We start from the raw sequence: 26,239 nt of genomic DNA, 5'->3' as shown, positions 1-26,239 counted from the left end.
ACAGCTGTGTGGGTTATATCTTCTTAACCTAAGAAACAAGTGGCCAGAAGCAAACACCCAGGCCAGAAAGATGGCTCAGCAAGTAAAAGCACTCTCTACTAAGCCTGGCTACCTGAGCTCAAACCGCAGGAACCTGAGGAGTTAAAGAGCAAACCCACTCCTCCTGCTTTCCTCTGACTGCCACATGCACACCATGTGCCCCTCGAGCACATAAATAAACATAATAAAGCATGTTAAAGCCAAGCATCTAATAATATGCTGCGTAAGTGATCCCTCTTACAAAGTATCTTCGTTTTCCTGGATATGATTAGTGAAGTTAGAAAAAGTCTCCATTATAAGCACAATAACGGTTTTTCATATAGTTCCTCCATGCATCTGCCAGCCCAAATAATGTTCCTTTCTTATAGGAAGAATAACATGTTCGGAAGATTAATGCTTCATCATATGTACATAATGCAATGCCCACAATTTGAAAGGTGTCATTCTACCCAAGATAATATGGTTTAACAGTATGGATGCAAAACTTCACAAGTTTCTAAATTGCAAAAAAACAAACATCCACATCAGAGAGGGAATTTGTGTCTCTGTACCAAGTGATGTAAAGTGCTTCAGAACATCACTAAGTAATTACAAGTTTATGGCATTATCTTAATATTACAAGAGAGAAGAATGAGAGACCCAAGAGAAATGTGCCATTTCCCTTTTGGGAAGACATTAATGGATGCTTGCACTATGTTTTCTTTTGTTTGGATGCTACAACCAATAATCTACTTTATGTCTATAAATAAAGACTAAAGTTGAATAAATCCAATGAACCCGGAGCCTGCAGCCTACACTCTTGACTCACATTTAAGGCCAACACTTATGAATCAGATGTAAAGAATAAGTTGAAGCTGCAATATTTGGGGGGAATTATCCCACGTGGTGATTATTGGAGGATGATTATGAATGCACAACTGACCAAGGTTTCATATGCTCAAGCTCATCCAACATGATAAAATGTGGCAATTTTCTCTATTTTCCTTTGCTTGCACAACAGAAATGGATGTGCACACCCTCACACCATTCATTTCTAGGCGGGCTTTCCTGTCAAAAACACCCAGCCTTCTCACTCTAGCTCTGACTTCTGGGGTGCTGGGTGGTGATTTATGTAAATGTCTCGAGGGCTAGAAAAGGAAAGGAGGGACACCAACACTAATGACCAACAGCAAAAAAAGAACAGCTTCCTGGAAAGACATTTCCCATATAAATATGATGGCAGCTACATGTCTGCCTGCACCTTACGCATGCTCATTTTAATATCTTAGGTCCAGTGGCAGACATGAGCAAAGATCTCCTGGCTTGGCTGCCCTGCCCAGGGCAGACCCCTGGATGCTCCAGTTACCTCTTCTTATACACTGGCTACACTTGCAGTCCCCTCCCCCGACACACACAGACACACACATCAGCAGCTCAGTTCACTTCAATGCCTAATTGCCCTTACTGAGAAGAAATTTTTCCTAATGTCCGCTAACCAACATCTTCCCCTTTCCTCAGCTTCAAGCTGTTACTTCTTATTAGGCCCATTCTCAAGCACTCCTGTCCTTCCTTAAAATTATTATTGCTCAAATATTTGTAGACGGTCAGCCTAGCCTTCCGTCCCTTCAGCTTCTTTTCCTGGAAGCTTTAAATGTTATGTTCCTTTAACCTTTCTTTATAGGTCATCTCTTCTAATTCTTTCATCTTTTTCATCACCCTTTTTTGAGTTCTTGCTAATTTACAGTATTGATGTTCTCTTTATAATGAGGTGCCCCAAACAGTGTGCTGGGCTCCAGACGTGGCTGCCAGGAGAAGCATGAACAGGAATCTTCATTTTCCTATAAGTACCTGCCCCTGTATATGCTGTTTGCCCAGAAGACATTTGTCTTTTCACAGCTGCACTATATTATCTAAATACACTATCAGACCCAATTCCTGCTCCTATTTGTCTTTTGATGATACACATGCAGGATACAGCTTTCCTTCTCTCTCTGTCCCCTCCTTGGCCCCCAACCCCAAGCCACAACTTGAATCCAAGACTCCATAGTCAATTAAAAGTACGCTGTTGGTGCTTTAGTTCACAAGGCTCTCATCTATAATAAACTAGACGCAGGTACTCGTTAGCTGTGACCCTTTTGTTTACAGTGTCGTCAGCTTGAGTTTCTTTTTTACAGCACTGTAGGAGATTAAGCACAGAGCTTCTGTCTTCATCACGTTGCCTTTACTGTGGGTTAGGACCTATGGTGCCTCCCTTCATTTCCTGAGACCCAAGCAATGAGCACAGAATCATTTCTAGTAAGTTCTGACTCTGATTAAAAAACAATCTTTATGAAATAGAAGCTAATAAAATTGCTTTCCTAATTACCCCGAGCTAGTTCATTTCCCAGCAAATATAATAAAATAGACTTACTTGGCTCTGATTCACAAAATCTGAACCCAAGCTCATTATGAAGGCATTTAGCAGGGGAGAGAAAGCATGTGTGCATAAGATGCTGTCCCATCAAGCAGAATGCAAGAAACCTTTTGAAGTTCAGACCTTTGAAGTCTGAAGTTATTGGTAGTTTTTTAATGCAGGTATTTGTGCTACAAAAATATTTATATTAGTGAATCTGAGTGCCTGTCCTAATATAATCTTTGGAAGAAGCTTTGGTTGAGAATATCAAATCTTTATTTAAGGAAATCTTTAGATCCATTTGTATTGCGTTAGTCTGTAGGCTGTTACACAGGGCAGCCAGACTTTATGTAACAGAATAGAGTAACATGTCCCAGGGCTATTTCTGCCATGACTTGGGCCTTTCCAACTCTCTTTCATCTACTTAAAGTGTGAGATTCTGGTGACTATAAGTAGATGAGACTCTTTAGGGTGCTTCATTTGCCTAAAAATGTCCTATCATTCATTAACATGGACATGATTTGCAAGTATTTCTGATACACACAGGAGTACTCTGCTAGCAAAGGTTCCAAATGCTGTTTCCCAGGGGAGAAAAACACAATTGCCAAAATTCGGGGGCATCTTAAGGCAAGCACATCAATTAACTAATGGGGTGGTAGTGATGTGGTGGAATCATGTATGAATCTTTCCTCCCGTTTGATGAGATGAGACACTGATTTGGTGCAGTGCCACTGAGGGTGACCCTAACACTATTGCAATACAGCCTGGAGTGACACCAAGTAAGAGCCAAGCCCCTGCAGCCGGTAATGGGGATATTAGTCTTTCTTTCTCTTTTCAGGATTTGCCTGAATCTCTTAGTATCCATACTGAAAGCCCCCAATAGGAAAGGAAATTGCCTCTGCCTTCTACCAGGGAGCACAGCTCTTCTTGGGAAAATTTGTGAAATTCCACCCCCTGGGCAAAAACCATGGCTTTTTGTCAATATGCCCCGGGTAGAAATCTGACATTTCCATAATGATATGACAGATTTCCATCTGGGAAAACTGCCTTCTGTTTTCACAATGAATTTGAAGCAAGAATGAAAAATCTTTCACTTTGTCTATAAAACTATTTTAAAGAAAAAAAGTCTGCGTTTTTCCTACCTTGAAATAATGGTGTGGGTAATAAACGAGGAAAATCTGCAACTATTTTGGATTCAATCAAATCATCAGCAATGCTTAAGAAGAAAGAGTAGAACGGACGTGTGCTCAGAATAAATCCTTCCGGACAAATGTGTTACTAGTTTTTGATAGTTACTGGCAGATGAAAGGAGTGATGTCTGTCTAGCAATCAGGGAACTGGGATGGACGGCGCAGCTGGAAAGTAGGGGGAGCATCCGAGCTCCGGTAAACCTATCTGGTGAAACTGACTCTAATTGATTTGTATGACAGTATTGTCATCTGGACTGAAAATTGAAAGATGATAAACAAAGAATAGCAATAAATGAGAGGCAAAGGGGATGCCACCGGGGTTAATATGAGTTTTGATCTCATTTCTCATCTTTTTTTGAAATACTACAAGAGAAGAATAACCTGAACAAAAATCGAACATGCAAATGAACCAAATAAAGGGTGCAGCCATTGCCAATGAGAACTGAGGATTAGAAATTTCTTAGTGAGGTGGGAGCAGGAAGTCTGAGGAGAGGGAACACATATAAACATTCAGCGGGCTTGGAAAGGCTGGAGCCAGAATGGGGGGGAGGAGGTACCACAGACACACAAAAAAATCCAAGCGCGGTGCAGTTCCTCGGCTTTTGAAGACGCATTCAGCCTGAGTGGTCGGAGTAGCTGGTTTTCTTGTTTTGTCTGCCAGGGTTGGAGTAGGTTGCATTTCTACTGGCATTCTTCCTGAAGTTAGAGGGTCCCTGGGTGAAAACCAGAGATCTAGGGTGGGCTGGGTTTTCTTTTTGTTTGTGCAAAGATAATTATCAGACTTTGAGAAGAGTATAGGCAATGTTTAGTCACAGGGAAGTAAGCGTTGTGCTCTCTTCTGGCCCACCTGAGCAGGCCATGAGCTGCTGGGGTCACCGTTTGTGGTTTGAAGACATTTCTTGGGATCTGCTGGTGAAGATCCAACCTGGGAGATTGAAGTCAATGGGCAACTGAAAGTGAGTACGAGAGAGGAGAGCATTTCTGAGAAATGGAAGGTGAGAGAATGGAGGGAATGACTTGCTCTGAAAGGCAAGTGCCCTGATGATTAGCGCCAGGCCGGCATGCTGAGGGAGAATGACACAGGCACAGGGAGTGTGAGGCACCCAGTTTGTCTGCTCGTCCTAATGAGCACGATGGTCAAATGCCCTGGGTTTGCCATATGCTGTGGCCATATGCATATCTGGTGAACCAGATGCCCTGCTTTCCAGTCCCCATACTGCGCCATTTTTCTCACAGCATAAAGACATGGCTTAAGTGAGAAACAGGAGGGGGAAGGGGGGAGGCAATGATAGCTTGTTATTCCAAAAGGTTGTGGGACAGAAAGCATCAGTTAATCCATCCATATGCCCATTTGTGGCTCAAATATTTAATGAGCACCTACTAGGTACAAGAAGAGTTTATGCAAATAAGAGGTGATGCATCCTCTCGTTTTTTTTTTGTTTGTTTGTTTGTTTTTTCAAGACAGGCCACAGACACTCCACACAGCTGTCAGAATGTCCTCAGTGATCACTGATGAGGATGCGGTACAGTGTGTCACTCCCTATACAAGCCATCTGAGGGTTGATGTGAGCCATTTGCTTCTAGCAACGATTCAGTCCCTTCCCATCTAGAAGACCTTCTATCCTCTCAGCCCCCTATTCTTCTATAACTTATCTATGTCCATCCAGTCGTTAAATATTTTAATACCTTCTAAACTGTATTCAAGATTTCAAGATACTATGAATGAGAAGGGATTGTTTCTACCTTGAAGGAGTTTGCAGTCCAGTGACAGGGGTGTTAATCAAATAACAGATACTGTGTAAGCCCCAGGAGAAGGAATTCGAAAAGCATGAGCTACAAAAAACTAGGCCTAGAAGAACCAGAATGTGACACTCAGTGGTACCTCCTGTTAAGACACCTTTCTCATTATGTAGGCTAGGGATGCATTTATACTCTCTCTCTCTCTCTCTCTCTCTCTCTCTCTCTCTCTCTCTCTCTCTCTCTCTTTCTCTCTCTTCCTCCCTTCTTCCCTCCCTCCCTCATTTGGACTCCTATAGTACAGGGCAAGTCTCATAACAAAGTCCATTCATGTCAGTTATGAATTTGTCAGGCTTGCCTATTTCCTGACAGCACCTATTACACATTCCTGCCTCCACAATGTTTCTGCCACTCATTGTACGTCAGCTAAAATACATTGTCTCAATTAGTCACTAACAAAGAACAGGGACAGGAATAAGATAAAACACTAGAGGATCCAGAAGTTCTTATGATCAAAATTTGTCATTTCTCCAATGTGACAAAGATACCACCATGGTAGAGTACCCACCTTGCTCCCAAGCACATGCAAGCTCCTAATGAGGGGACTGAGTCTTCGTATAGAATTCAGGCTTTAGTTTGATCTAAAAGAAAAAAGTGTGTGTGTGTGTGTGTGTGTGTGTGTGTGTGTGTGTGTATGTGTGCGCGCATGTGCACGCCTTTCACAGTTTTCCGGCATTTAGTACATTTTTAATACGTGTAATTCATCAACAGATGAATGAACTAATCTTCATCTCCAATTAGCTGCACCCCATCTCCAATTTTGCACTAGGCCCTTTGTCTACTATATGCTTTATAACTGCTTGGCATGCAAGGCCATCAACAGGCAGTATTAGGTTAGAAGCCAAACTTACTGTCACTGATAAACTGTTCCTATCATGTTTGGTGGGAATGGAGCCACCCTGAAACCCCACAGCATGAACATTCGTGTAATGCAGAAATACTAAGCCCAAACTCCTCATACCCATGAAGATGGCAGAATGCAGAGGAGTGAAGGGAACCATCCCAGTCTGTACGAAAAACCTTATGGATAGCTGAGTTGTAAGATGGAAATAAAATTAAATTAAAAATACCATATATAGAATGTCTTCCAGTGTTCCTGGAATGGAGTCAAACTGCCTGGATACCAACACAGCCAGGTTTGGAATTATTATTTAAGTGAATTTCTATTGTGAATCAATCAGCATCCTTATAAACTAGCCCTATAAGTAGTCCTTTTTATATGGCACATACTCTAAGAGCAGTGGTAAAATCCCAGCTTTCCCTCAGCTAAACATGTTCTGGAAAGCAGGGACGTATGGCTCAGTAAGATGTCCAGGGGGGGTGTTTCAGGGGCAGCCCAGATATTTTTATATTTACCTTCCCTCATCTCCACTACAGACTCAGGAGTGACAGGAAAGGGCACACAGGTGGTACATCAGGCAGCCACTTCAGCTGTCCTTGGAAGCCTCAGGATTATGGAATGTGATCTCTAGAAATACAGAAAAACCACAGCAAAGCCATCAACCAACCAGAGTCTATTTCCAGAACAGTGCAAGTTGTGTAATATGGCACTGATCTTTAAAATGATCCCAGAGAAACCCACATCAAAATAAGTACAATCAGGTTTGCATTCCAGATTAAATCTCCAACATATTTCCCTTTCTCCAGTTTACCAAGTACTGGGTGACTTCTTAGCCCAGGTCTCCCATCATTCCACACCTGAGGTGGGGGTAGGGGTTCCTCAGGGAGAAGGACCCTGTGGATCAAAGCATTGGAATATTCCTTGGTGGATTCTAAAATGATACCATTGCATAGTGTCTTCAGATACTTGGAAGGTGAGAGATAGAACTTCGATTTGCTCTAAATGGTCATTCTTCAATTCCTAACTTAGAAAATTCAATCTCAGTATTTTCCTACTCTTGAGTATTTGGTTAGGGAGCTAAGAATATCAGGAGAAATAGTGTTTTATAAGTTTAAAAAACATATATTGTCTTCTATCTTTTGAGTGCCTGCACACTGAGTTGTTTCCTGAATATCTTCATAATTGGACATTTTATAGATCTGGGGGCACATGTTCAATATGCCTAGGGAGAAAAACGTAACTAGCCAATAACATTAAAATAGGACCTGGACCAGGAAAGAAGCTGTCTCACTGGCAAGCCTTCTCTTTCACACTTTGTGGTCCTTTTTGGAGGTGATGGGTCAGGGAAATTGCAGCACCAGCCTTGAAACTGGCAGGATAAGGAACTGAAAAACACACTGACCTGAGTTTCTGCTGTCTGTGAGTCTAACAAGTCCCTACCAGCAGGCAAGTCTATTCTCCATGTCCTGTCTGAAGTTTTCCCACTCAGATTGCTTGAGTCAAGGATTTTTAGATTTGATGGTATGTTGTTAGTGATGCGGTCATTGCATGAACAGAAGACATGGAAAGTGACTGCCTAGGAGTTAACAGATCCTTCCTAATGATGTCTCAAACATGAAACCAGAAGACTTACGAATGGAGAATAACCAAAGTAGTAGTGTTCTTTAGGTCCCAATATTGAATGGTGGCCGCTGCTTTAACCCACATGAGGTCCAGTGCCGTGGTCACCATCGTTTCTGTATATATTTTCACATAACTCTTAGCCAACAAGGCCCTTCACACTGCGTCTCACTCTCTAGCTCTCCTTGAGCCCCCTTCCACCCCATTCCTCTTCCTCAAAGGCTGCTGTTTGTCAAGGGTCTCCTGTCCATGTCGATCTAAGCTTCAATTCCACATCTTCCCACAGCCTTAACAGAGGGTAACATATGCTATTAGCAGCTGCAAAATAATCATCGTTTGTACTTCTTTCATTCAGCAAATTAGTAGTTAAGGACTCTTATCAGGTATGCATGCCAGACCCATACATACTTCATGCTGAGAACACAATACTCTGAAGAAGGACAGAGTTCCTGATCCTCTGTCCAGCAGGATAGAGGTGAGTGAAATAGTTATAAAAATGCATGTGTCTTTGTAAACTTTTTTTCATGCCATGAAGAACGATTGAAAGTGCCTGTGACCGTATGGTCTGTAAGGGGTGGTGGAGACCCCTGAAGACATCTAGACTGAGACTGAAATGGCTGCTTGGTGACTTGGACATAACTAGACAAAGGACAGGGGAAGAGACCGAGAGTGGGGCTTCTGATAGAGGTGGTTACACAGAAAGACCCTGAGCCAGGTGAAGCTGTACTGTTCTCCGATGAACCTACACAAGTTCCACCGTAAAGCTGGCAGGACGGACCCGTGAGATGCGGGCTTCCTCAGAGAAAAACCACAATCGCAAAGTTCTGCTTAGAATAAACACAAGCAGCAATGTTTTGAAATGCATGTTTCACCAAAGCTCAGGCTGAATTAGCCTCCCTAAATCTTTTCCAACAGTCATTGATTTGCTGAATTCTGCTAACTAGCCCATTTCCTGAGGCAGATGACATATTCCTGCGAGCTCCTCGTGCTACCTAACAATTCAAAGAAGAGAGGACTATTGATGTTTCAAAGAACGGTCAGCAACTGGACAATTTGTCTCTCTCCCTTGTCTGGTTCTTGCATGTTTGTTCGTAGTCTCTTTGGGACAGCCTGCTTTGAGGCTTGTTTCTTCATAACCATGGAACACATTTTGTGAGTGAAGCAGGGAACAGAACATGGCTGACTGTGCAAAGACAGCAGGCAAAGTCCGAGTTCCCACAATGGCAGGTGACAGCCACCCCCTTGCTCTGATTCCTGAGAGTCCACAGAGCACTCAGGTTATCAAACACTCTATTACCTTGTGCGCCCCCTGCTGGCCCTCGGCCTGCAGGACTGAGGTGTGCCTGAAGGTGAGTCTACCCACGTCTCTGCAGCTGCCAGCATGCTTCTCCCCGACTTCATCACCACATCGGCAAACTACAGCTCTCCTCCCCAAGCCCACAAAGCCTGGTGCTTACTGAAAAGCCCCTAACTTTATGCTCTGTGTCTCTCACCACTGTCTGCTATGTGGCCAGTCCCTAAGTTTCTCCAAGCCAGTAGCCAAGACTTGGACATTTTCCACACCCCAGGGCATCTCCAAAGTGGCCAGTTTCGGCGGGGAAACCATCAGAAAGTGTACTCTGATGAGTCTGGAAACAATTAGCAGTGGAGACTAACAAATAGAGGCATACCCAACCTCATTGGAAAGAGGAGATCACAGATAACGTTGTGAAATGGTCTGTGACTCCAGGTGTGCAATTAATACCTATTGCCAAGAATTTTTTCAACCTAGAAAAGATATTCCATCCTTTCCTTTCCACTACTTTCTTCCCAGTATTGACATTCAGTCCTAAAACATTTATACCAAATTTATAAGGCAGCACACAGTCCTATATATGTGTGTGCACAGGCACCCACATTCACACACACTTCTCTTTAAACTGTTTTCCTTGCTAAAACTCAATAATTCTCTTAAGCCTGACAACTATTCACTGTTAAAGAAATGGCCATAGCAGCAATCCAGGACACTCAGGTCCCTGGCATCCCACGTCTCCAGGACTGAGACCATTCGGGCTTTCAGCCCTAACCTCAACACCTCAGGTTATAGTTTCTTTGTTGCTGATACGAGCTCTGAGACTGTCCCCATGGAGACATAAAAAGGCTTCTGGTTTCTACTTAATAAGGAAACCTGAAAATATACAAGACCCTAAATGCATGGCCTTAGAGAGAATTTTCCCATGGGCCACATCCAGGTGTAAGAAATAATTAGGATGGGCACAGCCACACTTGTATTAAATCCATGTTACATCTACATGCCTGCAAAACAGGAGTGCCCACTCTCCACATTGTTTCTTATGTTGTAACTTTGCTTTGTTTCTTCTCTTGTCTTACATGACAATGCGAATGTTTTCTGCTCTGTTCTTTCCAGTGTTTGTCCACTTTCTTGGTAACATGACATCCTTGGATAGTAGACAATGGACAGAAGACAAGAAACTGCCCAGGATAGGATAGCTGATGGGTAGCCCCTGCTCACCCAGCTGACTACCCTAATGCCACTCATCTTAAAGAAGAAATATGAGTTACAAAGAACGGAGAGGCTGAGTCAAGGAGAGAATATATCCAAGCAGATTAAGGGCCACCAAGATCTATTGTGAGTCCACAGATCACCACTAAGCCCCCTGATTGAAACTGTATTTTCAGCTAGAATATACCCATCCCTTGGGCTTAGGTAATGACATTTTCTATTTCTCTGATTTTCCACAAGACCTGTTAAAGCAGGGGATCCTCATAAGAACATAAGAACATGGAGATCCCCATGTCCTAAGTGCCCCTCTGATGACGTCACTATCCACTGCAAGACAGACTGTTTTAGATCAGGCAATTGTAAATACTGGTGGCATCTGCAATGTCTAACCATGGTAACTTAGGGGTTCTGCTGCTAACTTTGATTTTAACTTGTTTCTGGGCCAGTAACTTAGATCCCTACCCTTACCTTAATGCACTTTTTATAGTTTAATTTCCTTTTTGCGGTGCTTTTTGGAGCTGGAACTTTTTTTTTAAGCAATATGAGTCAATTGAAATCAGATTTCCCCTAAAGAAATAGCACAGATCACAGAGTGGCTTAACCTGAAAGTGGTGATACCATGGAGAATCATATTCCTCTTGGCTACCCCTCTGTGTCTAGCTTAATGATCTGTTCACCCCGGGCCGCATAGAGGTAAAGTGTCAGGACTCATGAACAAAGTCTCCTAAAAGTACATACAAGTTATTTCTTTTATCCACAAACGCATTGTGGTTGGAATTCACTTTTCAATCCCTATTCAGCACTTCCTGATAAGATTAACATTACTTCCTGCCATGATTAGGGTTGCCAAGACATGAATAGAGAGAGAAGCATTTTTAAGGAAAGCAGGTCATTGCAGACAAGACCAGCCAGAAAAACCTATGAAGTGAGCGTAGCACTTCCTTGCCAATGATTTTCTCTCATGTGAACGGAAGATGTAAAACTCTGTGGAGAAGCGTCATCATTTCAGGCCACGAGACCTGGGAGGCAAGAACCCAGACACAGCTGGTTCAGAAGAGAAGGATGGAGAACAAAGGGGTCATAGGAACTTCCCCCTCTCCTACACAACTAACCTTTAAGAATGACTTGGACTCTATGGGTTGTATTTTTTGCTTTAGCCTACAAAGTTGGACATATATCAAGAAACCTCCGCCTGCCCCCATAGCAAGTTTGTGTCGAATGAATATGTATGAGAAGTACTTCACAGAGATCTTGGTGTCTGGTTCTCATAGTAGGGTGCCCACACCACTTTTGATTCCAGAACTGCTTTTGCAGGAACTACACAATCATCTTTGCAAAGCAATTGAGACACTCAGAGCACAGGCAAGAGCAAGTCAGGGACGATGGTTGCTTCCATGACATTGCCCAGGGTGGGCTCTGGGGATCCTCAGAGCTCAGTGATGAATGAATGAGTTAATGAGATCAGACATGCTGTACACACACTGCCTCCATGTTTCTTTAAAGTTTGCATAAACGGGCCATGGCTGGTAGAAGAAAGTTTTGTGACATAGCTGGCACGGTCACCTCTGAACTACCCAGCTGCTTTGAGAAGAAAGAATGAACTGAAAGACAACAGGTGAGTCAAGCATTAACGAGAGAAAAATTTGCATTCTTTTGCCTGCAGTTGTTCAACCTTTTGAAGACCAGGATTAAAATGCACCAACTTTAGACATGGAAAAGAGGGCAGCAGATAGGGGTGAGATTTCCCTTGAATTAGCTTTATTTAAGGGACGAAGTCTTGTTTTCGTTTTGTTTGTTGGCAGTTGTTTTTTATTTTATTTTGTACGTTTGGGTGTTTTGCCCACCTGTCTGTGCATCATGTGCGCTCCTGGCACTCATGGAGGCCAGAAGGGACATCAGATCCCCTGGAACTGGAGTCATAGCCAGTTGTGAGCACCCATGGTCCTGGGACCAGTAGCCAGTGCTCTAATACCGAGGCATCCATGCTCAAATTGCTTTGCTTCTTGGGTGGCGATCACCAGACATCCTTCAGTATCTGAGTAAATGCAGGCATTGCTAAGAAGTTTGTCCAGAAATCAAGATCAGAAAATGAAAAAGAAAACACAGAAACAGCAAAAAAAACCAATACTGTTTGTCCTTCCCTCCATCTTCTTCCTAAGAGTCGTCCAGACCAAAAACAGTCAATGCTATCTGTTCTCCAGAAATAGATTCTTCTATTTAACTCATTTTTTCTTCCATAGAGTCAAATCTCACTGCTGCACTTCCAACTGCGGCAACAGGTTTCTAATGCTCAACCGGACTACGTCAGCATATTAATTAGTCTCCAAGACCCCAAGCAATAAAAATTTCATAGTTCAAAGTCACAGTTTGACTTACTTACAATTTACAAATAACTTGGCAAACTCTGTGCCAGGCCACTCCATCTGATAGAAAATATACTGCCATTGGAGTTAACAAAAGCATCTTTCTGTGCTACCTCACTACAGTGGTCCTGCAAGTGAACATCGCCTGGATAAAACCCTAGCCACATTTTCACTCTCATTAACCACAGTAGGGTACCACACAGTTTGCCTGGCTCCTGCGTAGACCACTGTGCACCATTTTAGTAGCAGCAGTTTGATGGGTTTTATGGCAGGTGATATATGGAGTGGGAGTTTCGGGAGTCGTAAACAGAAGGCACTGTGTATCACAATGTGGTTTAGGGATATAATGACTGTGTTGTAAAGCAAGGCATGACAATACTGCACTGGGCTTGGGGTACTGAACCAATAGACCAAACAGTTCGAAATAATTCAAGGAAGAAGGAAAATCCCCTAGAAGGTGGGTGCACGTGCACACATATGCACACAGAACTTCAGCTCTCATTCATTAATTACTTCTAATGAATTTGAATATGAGCTACTAAAACTGAAACAAAGTCATGTCTCCCTGGAAAAAGTGGAGTGTTTCTCCCTCCTTCTAGGGCACTGCTTTTCCTGCTGCTTCTGTTTCATTCTTACCCATGTGCCCAGTAATTGGGTGGAATTAGTCCTGGTATAAGGAAAAGAGCAACAGAAATTTAGTGAGCTACATACAGAGGTGAAAAATTACACCAAAGTAAACTTCCTTCGCTCTCCAGGGAAAGCAGTCACCTGTGGTAGGCGGTGAAGTCTGTCTGACGTGGGGAGTTCCTCTCCCTCCAGCAGCATGCAGACTATTGAGCTTGGCCACTCTCAGCATCTATGAACACATCCGGTGTGCGTGACCCCGTCATTTCTAGTCACTTTCCTGGAAAGTCACATAACGGGAAATTGGATGTGACTTTCTTCAAGGAAAAAGACATTGGACCAACAAAAGAGACCTTGTGGTTTCTAGAACAACTCAGGAAATTTCCCTGTCTCCATTACTTACAGCACACTGTTCTGACCTGCTGTGAAGATCACACTAGGTAGTATTTGAAACTAGGAAGCCATTCTGATCAGCAGCAGCAGCAGCATCACTGCCATAGAGGCTTGATAATCTGGGATGCAATGTGGTCTTTGTTCTTGCTGTTTTCTCCTCCGTGGTTTCTACAGAAAAGTAAGAACCATATTTCAATGGGTGATTATAAATGCAGAAAGTAGGATTTCCTTGACACACAGACAAAGAAGCATGTGCATCTGTTGAGGGAACCCTCAAGACTGCAAAATCTTGGGGATCCATAGATATATAAATTTGGGATTTTATGGCAATGTCATGGAGAGGTGACTTCTGGCTGAGTGGACATAAAGAACCTATCTGAGTCTGGACAGAGAAGGCTCCCTACATTAAAAAGAACATAGTTCCATGCAAGCCCTGAACTCAACAAGCAACAAGGAACCTCTTTATGTTCAGTATCCAGCGCTGCCTAACTCCAAACAGGCTTCATAAAACATCCCTACTCCTTACCCTCAACTCAAACTAGTAAGATTGCATTTCACAGTAAGCTGAGTTAAATCAGACTGAATTTGTTTAAATAAAGCATACTTGCATGTGTGGCCTAAAGGTCAGACTTATAGTCACATCACCTTAGATTAATAGGATCAGGACAAGCATATAGTTCAACTATTATTTAAATTACTTAGTACAACACTGCCAGGAGAGTCTCATTGTTACTTAGTTCCCATTTGGCCACTACTCTTTCAAATCTGTGTGTAAAATCTGAGAAGACTCAAAGGACTATTACACACACACACACACACACACACACACACACACAGAGAGAGAGAGAGAGAGAGAGAGAGAGAGAGAGAGAGAGAGAGAGAGAGAGAGAGAGAGAGAGAGTCTGTATGTGTGTATATGTGCACACTGTGTGTATGCTCGGAACATATTATGTGCTCATTCACATGCACAGATGAAATCCCCCATGTGTGCATGTGCACATGTGGAGACAGAGGCCATCACCAACACATTCTTCTTCACTCTCCACCTTAGTTCTTTAAACTAGGTCTCTTGGTGAACCTGGAATTCACCAACTGTGTAGATTGGCTGGCCATTGAGCCCATGTGATCTACTTTTCTCTGCCCCGCCCACCAGCACCAGGGTTCCAAACCCACACCACCAAGCTCAGCTTTCCTGAGCACTTAACTCAATGCTCTGTCTCCCTACAAACTTATTCTAAATCTCCCTGTCACTGCCTCATTAGCATCCATCTTTGTATTTGCAGGACCAGAAGAGACACAGACTCCACTCATCTATGTTCATCCCAGCCCTCATGCTTAGATGCCAAATCTGAGCCAGGCATTCCGCCATGGTCCATGTGGAGCTGCCAAGGCTGTCACTTCATTTCCTTCTCCTTTCTTAACAAGGAAATGACTGACCCACGTGTAGTACGTATCTATTTATCAACAGATCATAAGCCCAGTCTTCTGAGATCTTGTGACAGGTCCCATTAGCTGTGAGCTACCCGATAATGTGTATAATCAGTTGTTAATGGCAATATGCTATTCCACGATAACTGGGCCATTAGTGCTGCCTCTACGTAGGCAATATTCCACCTGACTGTACCTACTCTGGGAAGCTGTGCACCTCAATTCTAATGGTTTCCCTAGGAGACAGAGTGCTTCCCTAAATTACTCATGCTGAACATCTTGTGTCTCTTTACAGTTTGTCTAGAACATCTTATAACACTGAGTTGTCAGTCAAAATAACATGCCATTTGAACAAAGGAACATATGCAATAACCCCTAACCTTCAAGATGCCTTGCGTCACAGAGAGATGATTGACACTTGGGGAGCACCCTAAATTCCAAGTGCCTCTAGAAACAGATCTTCTTATTGCCATACTACATATGAATCCTTTCAAAGGTTCTAGCCGCTGTTCTGTGCTTACTTCTATCTGAAGAAACTTCAACAAGAAGTCACACATCGCTCTCTTTCTCCTTCTCTGTCTCTCTCACACACTGTCTTTCTTAAATATACATGTCCCCACAGCAAAGCTTAGGTTAACATCAGCCAAAGTTTCCTTTATATGTATTTCCATCCCAATGCATTGAAAGAATCAGAACATAAAGTTGCAAAAGTTTCAAAGAAAAACAGTAGAAGCAAAACTCTATGTAGTAACTAAAAGTCTGTGTCCATCACCCAACCAGAACAAGTTCCAACCTCTGCCCAAGTTCCAACACTTGGGAAATGCCCTAGCCTAGACCTTCATTGACCAGACTTCAATTTATTTGAAAATTCAAAGTCTCACTGAACCTAGATATCTGTCAACTGTATCCAGTCCACACTCAGGTGATGTACATCCAGGCTTCATCCCAGCACGTCCTATCAAAGGCCCTTGAGTTTTACTACCATCTCCATAAAAAGGAAATTTAGCACTAAGGACTTGCCAAAGAGTCATCCCTTGTTTTTGAAGAAAAATAAAGAATGAGATGTTTGCAAAGTCCAGTGAGGAAGGGCAAGTCTTTGACTTTCATTCTCACTCATGTCCTTGGCAGCCCACACTCTGTGGTCTTGGTCTGCTGTTTCCTCAGAGTCACCAGGAAAGCAAAGTCTCCCTCAGACCTTGGAGGCTAGGGTTCTTAACCAAGATTAGCACCCTAGGTGACTGATGACAGCCCAGGTTCATGTTCACCCCAGCATTAAAGTGGAGATCGCTGTTTCACAAAGTGACAGCAGCAGGATGGAGAGGCTAAGTCTCCAAGTGTGCAGAGCTCAAAACATCAACTCCTAGCATTTTGAATTCTCTCTGAAGGGAGGTAGATGTAAGATACACTCAAAATCATCAACCTAGACTAGTTCAGTAAGATCAGACATGCTCACCCACGTGCCCCATGACAACCTGGAGAAAAAGATGAGACTAGGAAGAATTCCTCCTCCCTAGGTGGTATCTCAATGCTTTCTTAAGCATGGAGGACAATTCCTTGAGCAACCATTCCATGCCATACACTGCACAGATGATACAAGGATGAACCAATTAGAACATAACTCTATACCTCACTTTCTAAAATGATGTTTCCTTCTTGGCTCAAAAAAAAAACATGCTTTTTGTTGTTTGTTTGCTTGAGATAGCATTTCTTTTGTAGCTTTGGCTATCCTATAACTAACTGTGTAGACCAGGATGTCCTAGAACTCACAGAGATCTACCTGCCTTTGCCTCCCAAGTGCTGGGATTAAAGGCACAAAAGACCACCCAGCTTGGAAACCCATCTTAAGATGTGGATCTCTTTAGGGAATCTGAGCCTTTCGATATAAGGAGAAACAGCTACACATATTTCCTGAAGAATTTGGTGCCAGGACTCTATCACACAGTTCAACTCTCCAGTTCTGTATGAATTTTTGCATCTTTTCATTCATGCATCATCCACTGCACATATTCAGCCAATAAATATTCACTAAATGCAGGGTATGTATGCTATAAGGAGCTGCTAAGATACAATGCTCAGTAAACATAATCTCCAACTTACGGAGGTTAAGAACCAATTAATTGAAAGCAAATGAAAAATTTCAAATGTAAGGGAAAGTATCACCCCCGCTTATCCAAACCCTTTCCAGGCTGTCCCAGTTTATCTGCTCACCTTCAGGCTCAACACTAATAATTCTCCTTTGTGAGTCCCTTAGTGAGTCTTCTACCTTGGTGTTCTGGACTGTGTGCACACCTCTGGAACACGTCCTATGAGCACTTGTTATCTCACTGTCTTTACCTTGAATTGAGCCAATCAGCTGTACCTCCACCCTCGCGGGCTATCATAGGGAGATAAGGGCTGCCTTCCTGACTACTTAGAGAGCCTCGTCACCCATGATCTTATGATACTCTCATAGTATGCACAGAAAGAATCATATCTGTTACATAGCAGAGGAGAAGCCAGTGATGGTGCACTTCAGTGAGCTATTCATTAAACATAACATTATATCCTAAAGCTTAAATGTTTAAACTCAACAAAAATGCAATAAGGAAACTATTACCTGTTTTTATCAATGAGGAAACTGAGGCACAGGATGATGATTTGCCCAAGGTGCATGTGACCTGTAGTGGTTACAGTGAGATTCATCCTAGATGGCCTGACTCTGGAGCTAGATGCCAAATTGTTTGATTTGAAATCTTGTGCTGCAGTCAGATGTCCACACATTCATAGTACTGACTACACATCAGAACTCCTCTTGGTCCAGTCATATTATCATCCTTACCAAGTAGAGATCATCAAGTAACAGCAAGAAATACAGATGTCCCTGTGCAGAATCAAAAGTCAACAGGCAATTGTTTCTAGTAAATTTTGATGGCCCTCTTGTATTACTAGCTTTTATTATGGTTCTCTCCTCTCTCTCTCTCTCTCTCTCTCTCTCTCTCTCTCTCTCTCTGTGTGTGTGTGTGTGTGTGTGTGTGTGTGTGTGTGTCTTTGGAAAAATAGATCACAGGCAGTGTCTGGGAGTGATACACTTTTCCCACTGGTTGTCTATTTATTGGTACCCCTGGTTCTTGCATGTGACTTCTCACATCTCAAAGTGACTACTTATTCTACATCTTTCTTTCTCCCCAAAGCATTCAGGATTTTTTGTCTGTTGTTTTTTCCTGGAAAACATGGAGGTTTCCTCTAGGAAGAAATACAACCCTTTGAATAGAAGATAAGTGCTCCTGTATCTCTTGCGTTATGTGTATTGAACAACAAATCATGTTGAACTGAAGAAGGAACTTCACTATAGTAAAATGTGTGAGGTTGGGTGCAACTAGTTGCTTTGCATATTAAAGTATTGCTAATAGTAATAAAAACATCAAATACTTATTGCACTCTCTACATCGTTGGCATTATAATGCACACATTTAGATGATGACTAGTAATCCTGGCATCAACCCTATTTGCTAGATATAATTAATATTACTTTACAAAAGTGAAATGTAGAGCTTAGAAGTATCATGTCATTTTCCCAAAGGCATACAGATTAAAAAATTGCAAAGGCTTGAATCTGGGTGTCTTTGACCCTTTACTCTTCACTGATTCACTATGTAAGCTAAGCAGAGAACCAGCAGAGATATCAACCCCAACAGAAACATTCTAGCTATCAGAACGTCAGGCGCCCATCCAGCCCTACTGCCTTTCATTTCCAGGGCTGAGTTACAGCAACATTGAACTTAAGGACACGCATCTCTTAAGACCATGCTCATATATCACCTTGACCTTGTAGTTACATCTGAAGAGACATCTTCTCCACTGGCACATTTCTCCAAACTCCTAGGTATCAGCTTGTCCTCAGGTTGCCTCACCAAATCTATGCAGTGTTTCTTAAGCATTTGGTACCTTTCTCTCTCCTTCTTTTCTCCAACACTCCACCCCCATTACACCCCAGCTTGAGCTCTCAAAGACTAGACTTGCCAGATAAAATGATAAGATACAAGATGCCCAGTTCCATTTGAATTTCATAAAAACAACAAAAAATTCAGCATGCATATGCCCTGTGTAATATTTGGGACATGCTTATACAAAAAATATTCGTTGTTTATCTGAAATTCCGATTTAACTTGGCATTTTGTATTTTTATTGGCTATATCTGGCAACCTTACCAAAAATCCTCTTTATAAACGTCTTTGTCCATTGGAACAAAAAACCCTGAAATGACAATATATGAATTTGTTGACTCTTTCAAATGAATCTTAAATTGAAAAGCCATCTCTAAACCCAAGGATCTTGTTAAAATACTGACATTCAGACTGCATATCACGCCAGCAGAGTTTGAATTCCCAGAAGTGGCAATCCGGAAAGAGGTCTTATTTTATAGCTGCTAATATGAGGCTAGTTGTGAGTAAAAAGTCACAGAAGAGGCCGCACCAGACGAACAGAAAGTCCTCTTAGTATATGGTCATAGGACACCAGAATGGAAGGCTTTTGAATTAGAAGAGATTTCAAACTCATAGAGTTGTGGTAATCTAGACACATCCATACATACATCCAAACACAATTGGAATTGATGTGGAAACCATCTTAGACTAAATAATAAACAAGTATGAGAATATAGTAATAAAAGAAATGGATATTTTCAACATAAAATGAAATAGCAAACAAAAAATGTTAGTTAAAACGTGTAATGTCACATTGTAATGATGGTTAAGTAATCAGTTCACTGATCCACAGAGGGGCTAAGCACAGAAATTCCTCAGAAACCCCAAAGATGCATAGAACTGATATCTGTAAGTGTATCTACATACTGCAAATTCTACTTATGCATGTAACCCAAGGTTATTTCCAAGCCTAGTATAGAGAAAATGCAAGATAAACCTGCAACATCTTTCTATGTTAGAAAGAAAAGGGACTAGTTTGCAAATGACATTGAGTCCAAAGAACACAGGTACCTGTTTGAAGGGTCTTCTGCTAATAATTGCAGATGATGTGTATCAGGAAAAACAACAACCATCTAAAACTGTATGCAAACAGAGAACACCATGTATATGGTATACTATAGTACAAAGGAAAAGCAAATCATGAGCTCACACAGACATAAATGAAAACAGAGCAAAGCAAACAAATCTTAAACTGTACCTATAGCTCTGGAAGTGGTATGTCCAATTTCCTCCTCTGGAAGGTGGCTGCTGAGGAGAATGAAGCGCCCACCTAGCTTCCCTGGGAGAACTGTAGCTTGTCTCCATTGGTATGTAAAATTGTGCATCGTCAGCAAAACTGGTGCTTGACCCCATTTCACCAGCTAAAGTCATTAGGTAAAGGGATTATGATGAAAAGGGCCTCCACACTATTTCAGTGTGACACTTAAAAATGACAGCATGCTAAACCTCAGTCTACTGTTGTCATCGCTGTCATATCTGAGCAGGGCAGTGGTTGTACACACTTAAAATGCCAGCACTCAGGAGGCAGATGCAGGCAGATCTCTGTGAGTTCAAGGCCAGCCTGTTCTACACAGTGAGTTACAGGACAGCCACGGCTACACAGAAAAACCCAGTCTCATAAAACAAAATCAATCAAACAAACAAAAAAGATCCATGAGACCTGTGACAGTGGGATGGCCTGGTCCATGTGCTTCCTGTGAGAGGAACACCCCTAGAAAAAATTTTTACCGCTGAGGTGGTAGCAATCCTGCCAAACCTTTAAAGCTAAGTTCCAGATGCTGAATATACAGAGGACAAAGCACAAAGCAAATGACACCAAATGAAAAGAATTAAGCTAATGGAGACCAGGGGTATTCTGTAAAACCACTAATCTAGTCTTTTAAAATAGCACTCACGTTAAGGGAGAAGTCAGATACACTGTTAGCTCTCCACAGTGAACCGAATCTAAAGAAACACTCCACGTAAATGTAATGCCCCAGCTTTTATTGGACTGGCCAACAAAACATAGTTTTAAATGACACCTTAAAAACTTAAAGAATTATTTTCAGGTATAATGATTACAAATATAAAATAATAATACTTGGAAGAATTTCCATACGTGAATGATACATAAAGAAGTATTTAGAGTGAAACGTCATGATGTCGGCAAGTCATTTTCCAGTGGTTCAGTAAACTTAAGTATATGCACGTATTTATGCTCAGATACATGTATAAATTTTGTAGATAGAACAAGGGATAATTTTTGAAACTTACTGAAAACTCTTCCATTTTCCCCACACAATTAAAAATATTCATAACAAGTGGGTGAAACTCTTTCTCAAATCTTACCCCCAAAGCAACCTGGCAAGGCACCCCTGTTTCAAGTATCGTACTCTCTGTAAAACAATTCTAGCATCTCTGTAGATTAGTGTCATGGTCTAGCTGAAGAAAAGCTTTTCTATATAGTAGGGAATAATTTGTGCTATGAGTTTAATTTTAAAATCTAATCTAAATATTAGTGCAAGTTGGTGGGCCTTAAATTAAACGGTTGGGGTGAGGCCTTCATCCTACTGGCATCGCATCCTCGACCTGCCAGGTGGAACTGTTTTCATCACCTCCATTTCCCAGAGTATGTGCATGTACTAGGAACAAGAGGAGATAAGAGGTCTCCCATGTAATTCCAGCAGCTATGTATGACTGAGGTAGTATATGACTGCCTAACATTACAGATAATGTTAGATAAAACCACCCTTTCCTTCCCTGTGCATTATGGCTTGCTGCTTCCCGGCAGGCAGTGGCTTCCACCTTCCCACAGCCAGTTCCTGCTGTGAGCTGTGCCAGCCAGGGGTATCTGTGTGGGTCCAACACACACCAAGCCCAGGCAGCTTTAAATATAATTACAAAGTTCAGACAGCTCGCACTCTTCCTGCATTCTGCCATGGGGGAAATGTATCCAAGACAGGGGATGTTCCTTTAGGCAAAGCCTTTGTATGAGAAAATGCAGGGATGGATCACAGTTGACCTTCAGCCTAGCATCATGAGAGGAAATCTGCAGCAGCCCCTGTGTGCCTAACCTAATGTGAATGAAAACAAATGCTTTCCTTTGTGGGCTTAAAACTAGTTGAGGAGTAGGGCAGGACTTGTTAGGCAGTAATGGCCAGACAGCCCATAGTAACCCTACTTTTCTTGTAGGGTTGTTGGGCAGATTCAGTGTGATAACCCTACAGGTAGTAGAGCATCTCACGTGTGATCATTTTCAGGAACTGATCTATTTTTATGACCCAGGTATTAGCTTTATCAACACCCTCAACCAAGATCTGCTTTCGGCTGGTCAGCCAAGCTTCTGGTATTCAGTTTGAGCTGCAACAAACACACCAATGCCTCACCATTGATGTATTCTGGGTTTTTTTATTTAACATAATTTATTTATTGCTTCTTTGGGAATTTCATGTCATGCACCCTAATTCCACTCACCCCCCATATCCTCCCCTCACCCCTGCAGCTTCCCCCTAAAAGAAAATTTTAAAAAATTAAGCAAGCAAACAAAAAAAAAAAACGAAGCAAACAAACAAACGATAAACCTCTTTGCTCCTCTGTCTTTCCTGACTCTCCAACACCTCTTCATCTGTCCTGGTGGCACTGGGAGCTGCAGTGTGTCACATGGTATACTGTTTTGTCCAATCAGCTTTACTTGCAAATTTTCATTGTGATGAGTCACTGTTCTGGTTCAAGGCCTCTGGTTACTGGCACACTGTCATCACTGGATCCTCACCGGAACTCCTCCCAGATATTGCGGGCTGCCCTGAGTCATGGAGATCCTGCTGGTACCATCCCATAGGACCAGTCCCTTCATGAGCTCCAGCAGGTCCTAGGTGGGGTAGATGTCAGAGTGGGCCAACCGTTGGCCTGACTGGGGTATCTGAACTGGTCAGTCTGCCCACTGGAGCTACCCTGACCCTCACAGGAGAGTTGGCTCTGCCCCTCACAACCTGCAAGGGAGAATCGACCCTAATGGCACGATCCTGAGGTGGGTACAGTGTACAGTGAGGAGCAGGGCAAGCTTTCCCAGGGCCAGGAAGGGTAGGTCCAGGTCAGTGTGGCCCTCGGATTTCATCAGGCATGGTTCCTATGGGACCCTGAGGTGACATGGGCCACAGATGTCAACATGGACCCCGGCTGCAGCAGGACGATGGACCCAGACGTGGCCCCTAAAGCAGCTCAGGCCTGGACAGATGTGTCCTTTATTTTAAGTCACCTCCCTCTCTGCCTCAGTCCCAGGTACCATGCTGGAACAATCAGTGTCTGGGTCTTCCGTGCTTGATGACCCTGTGTCAGGCCACAGAATGGCTGGCTGTACTTTGAGGTCACTTGGATGGTGACCTAGTCACTGCCCCAGTTACCCCTTGGTGCCCACTTTGTCAGCTATTGCCCACTTGGTGCTACAGGGCTACTTCACGCAAGACTTCCGGCTCTCACGAATCTCCAGCAGGAAAAAAATCCATAATGTCTGAACACCCACCATAAAGAGGATGTTAGCTCATTCTCACAGTACCTTGGGCCCCCATGCCTCAGTGTGTGCATACACTGTTCCGGTGTCACATGAGGAAGTCTTTCAGCGTTTCATAGTCACCAACCCCAGAGTGTGCCTTAGCCCAGCCATGGCTTCCACTAATCAAATGCAATTTCTACATTCTAACATTTAAGTTAGTTCTACATTAAACAGTATAAAATGTTGATGAGTTCAGACCATAGACCTAAGTGTCTTGTTTTCCCTTCCATGCATCTTCAACCTCTGATCTGTTGCTAGCTGGTGGGGTTGGACCAAAAGGCCCTCTTGACCTCTCTGAGCTTCAGACTCCATTATTTGATCAATAGGTTATATCAAGTGCCAGCAGACTAATCAGTGGGCCAGATCTGGCCTGTTACTTGTTTGTGTAAATAGTTTTGTTGAACCCCAGTCACACACAGTAGTCTGTGCATGGTACTGAAACAAATGTGTGCCTAGCAGAACACACTGCCTCCATGGCCACTCCAAGAACAGTGTGCTTCCGCCTGGGTTATGTGATACGGAAGGTTTCTGCAAGATACAATTCATCATGAGCCCCTAATTCTGTATTATACGTGTTTCCCTCAACACTGAAAAGACTTAGGAAAAATACCTAGTAGCAAATAGAATCCTACGTGGTATTTCGAAGGGCAGCCATTCCACCAAAACATGGCAGCCACGTTGAGAGTACAAGGATATAGGGAAGAAATAGATGCACAACATGCCGGAGCTATTCGGGCTTTTCAAGGAATCCATTTGATAAAGTGTGTGTGTGTATGTGTGTGTGTGTGTGTTTGAAAGCTCCACATATCCAGTTCCTTGCACATTAATAGAAGGCACATGCTTCCTTCCTTCAAGAAGGAAAATATCTTTGAGAAACAGCACAATTTGCCCTAGCAGATAACAAATAGTTGGAAGTTTCCTCAGCAAGCAACCATTGTATTTGGTTTCAAATTCCTTTTCCACGGCAAAGAAAGTGATGATGATCTTTCAGCCATTGCTGTTTTTTGACACAGACCTGAACTCAGAATTCTAAACAGGACTAAGCAGACATGGAACACACTTCATCTCCCTCACCCATCTGTCTTCCCCTTCCCTGCTCATTTGCTAGAACTGCAGACATATTGAGTGCTGCAGGGGGGAGTGGGCTTTCCAAACCGTGCAAGTCATTATGGATGGCCTTGTGGCCAGGTAAAGGTTAAGGAGGCCTTTTGTTGTTCTAGTTTAACTTGTCTCTGCCACTGCAGCCTAATCAGTCCACATAATAACAGCCCTGATACAGAGGCTCGAGTCAAAGTCACGAGTCAATAAATCCATTCCTTCCTCCCTTTCAGCCCAAGTGTTGAATAGTACTGAGTGTGCAGTGTCACCAGATCCCATAGTCCATCACATCAAGGTCATCTGGTGTGCAGCACGTTAAAAAAAAACTTTCTCTCCTTCAGTACCTTGCACACGGGAGAGAGGGCCATTGCTGTCTCCCGAGTAAGGGTAGAGAATTGACAGGCTTGGTTCAAAGACGAAGCAAGTCATTGAATTGAGAGGCAAAGGTCTAGACACCAGCTACCTATGTTGCTCTCTTATATTTTACAATTGAGGAGCCTGATGTCAGACAGAAGGCAGAGATTGGCACAAGAGCCCGTGGCTGGTCCGAACCCAGGCCCTGACCTTGCAACCCAGTGCTTGTTTGTTGTGAACAGGGCAGACGGGGAGTACAAAGAGGAGTGGGGAGCATGTGTCAAAGCACCATCCAAGAGCTCCTGCTCACAAGACTGTTTATCACATGTGTGTGCACACATATGTTTATATATGCACGCATATATTTCTTACGTACATATATGTGTGTATAGACATATATATGAAATTTATATGCATGTGTGTAATATATATGTGTATATGTACATGCATCTATATATATATGTTTCTTTTTGAAGAAAAGGTAATCACACCAGGAAGAGCCTCAGTTTCTTTAGGTGTAAAATGGAGACCATAAAGCCCTGCTTCAGCAAAGGCCAGCTCTTCTTATCAGCCTCGTTGTCATCAGGATGAAGACAGCTGCTGCAGGTTAACCCACAGACAGCCACCTCCAGGGTCCTCTCCCACTGCAGCCTGGCTGCAGCCTGTTGGCTGCTCTCAATGAGACAAAGTGTCGCTCCTCGAATTATCTTTTCACCTCTGGTGTGAAAATAAACCCTGCTGATAGAGGATCCTTGGAAGTCTGCAACCTGAGTTACAGTTTGTTTACTTTGCTAAGGGACTTCCAGCTCCTTCAGGTCCATAAATTCCTCGCAGTAGACCAGAGGAGGGATTGTAAATTAACTTGAATAATAGCAGTACATTTGTGTACCTTCCAAAGGTTTAAATCCCTTCCATGAAAAAAGCAGTCACTCCTCAAATGCTGTCTGTTTCCTCTTAATTAGCTGTCCTACTGGGTACTCCTGGAGGTGAGGGCTTAAAGGAACAAGGGCAATCCGAACCAAATCTACAGAATTTCAGCACAAGGATCCAGAGACCAGCTACCCACCAGATGTGTAAAGTGGACACAGCCATGTGCCCAAGCCCAGGCCGGGTCTAACACCTGTTTTA

At 42.8% G+C, this 26,239-nt stretch overlaps 1 long non-coding RNA gene across 1 annotated transcript in view; it reads right to left on the bottom strand.

Annotated features, from left to right (window-relative positions):
- Window positions 1-26,239, bottom strand: part of LOC121134640 — a 46,647-nt gene that overhangs the window by 9,117 nt on the left and 11,291 nt on the right. Inside the window, exon 2 of the long non-coding RNA XR_005871738.1 lies at window positions 13,768-13,909. This is a non-coding gene — a long non-coding RNA (uncharacterized LOC121134640). The remainder of the gene's footprint in view (window positions 1-13,767; window positions 13,910-26,239) is intronic.

This window comes from Mesocricetus auratus, unplaced genomic scaffold (assembly GCF_017639785.1).
Source record: "Mesocricetus auratus isolate SY011 unplaced genomic scaffold, BCM_Maur_2.0 Super-Scaffold_100029, whole genome shotgun sequence".
Lineage (NCBI taxonomy): Eukaryota > Metazoa > Chordata > Mammalia > Rodentia > Cricetidae > Mesocricetus > Mesocricetus auratus.
Note: the sequence above shows the minus strand (reverse complement) of the source record. Positions and strands in the feature narration are given on the sequence as shown.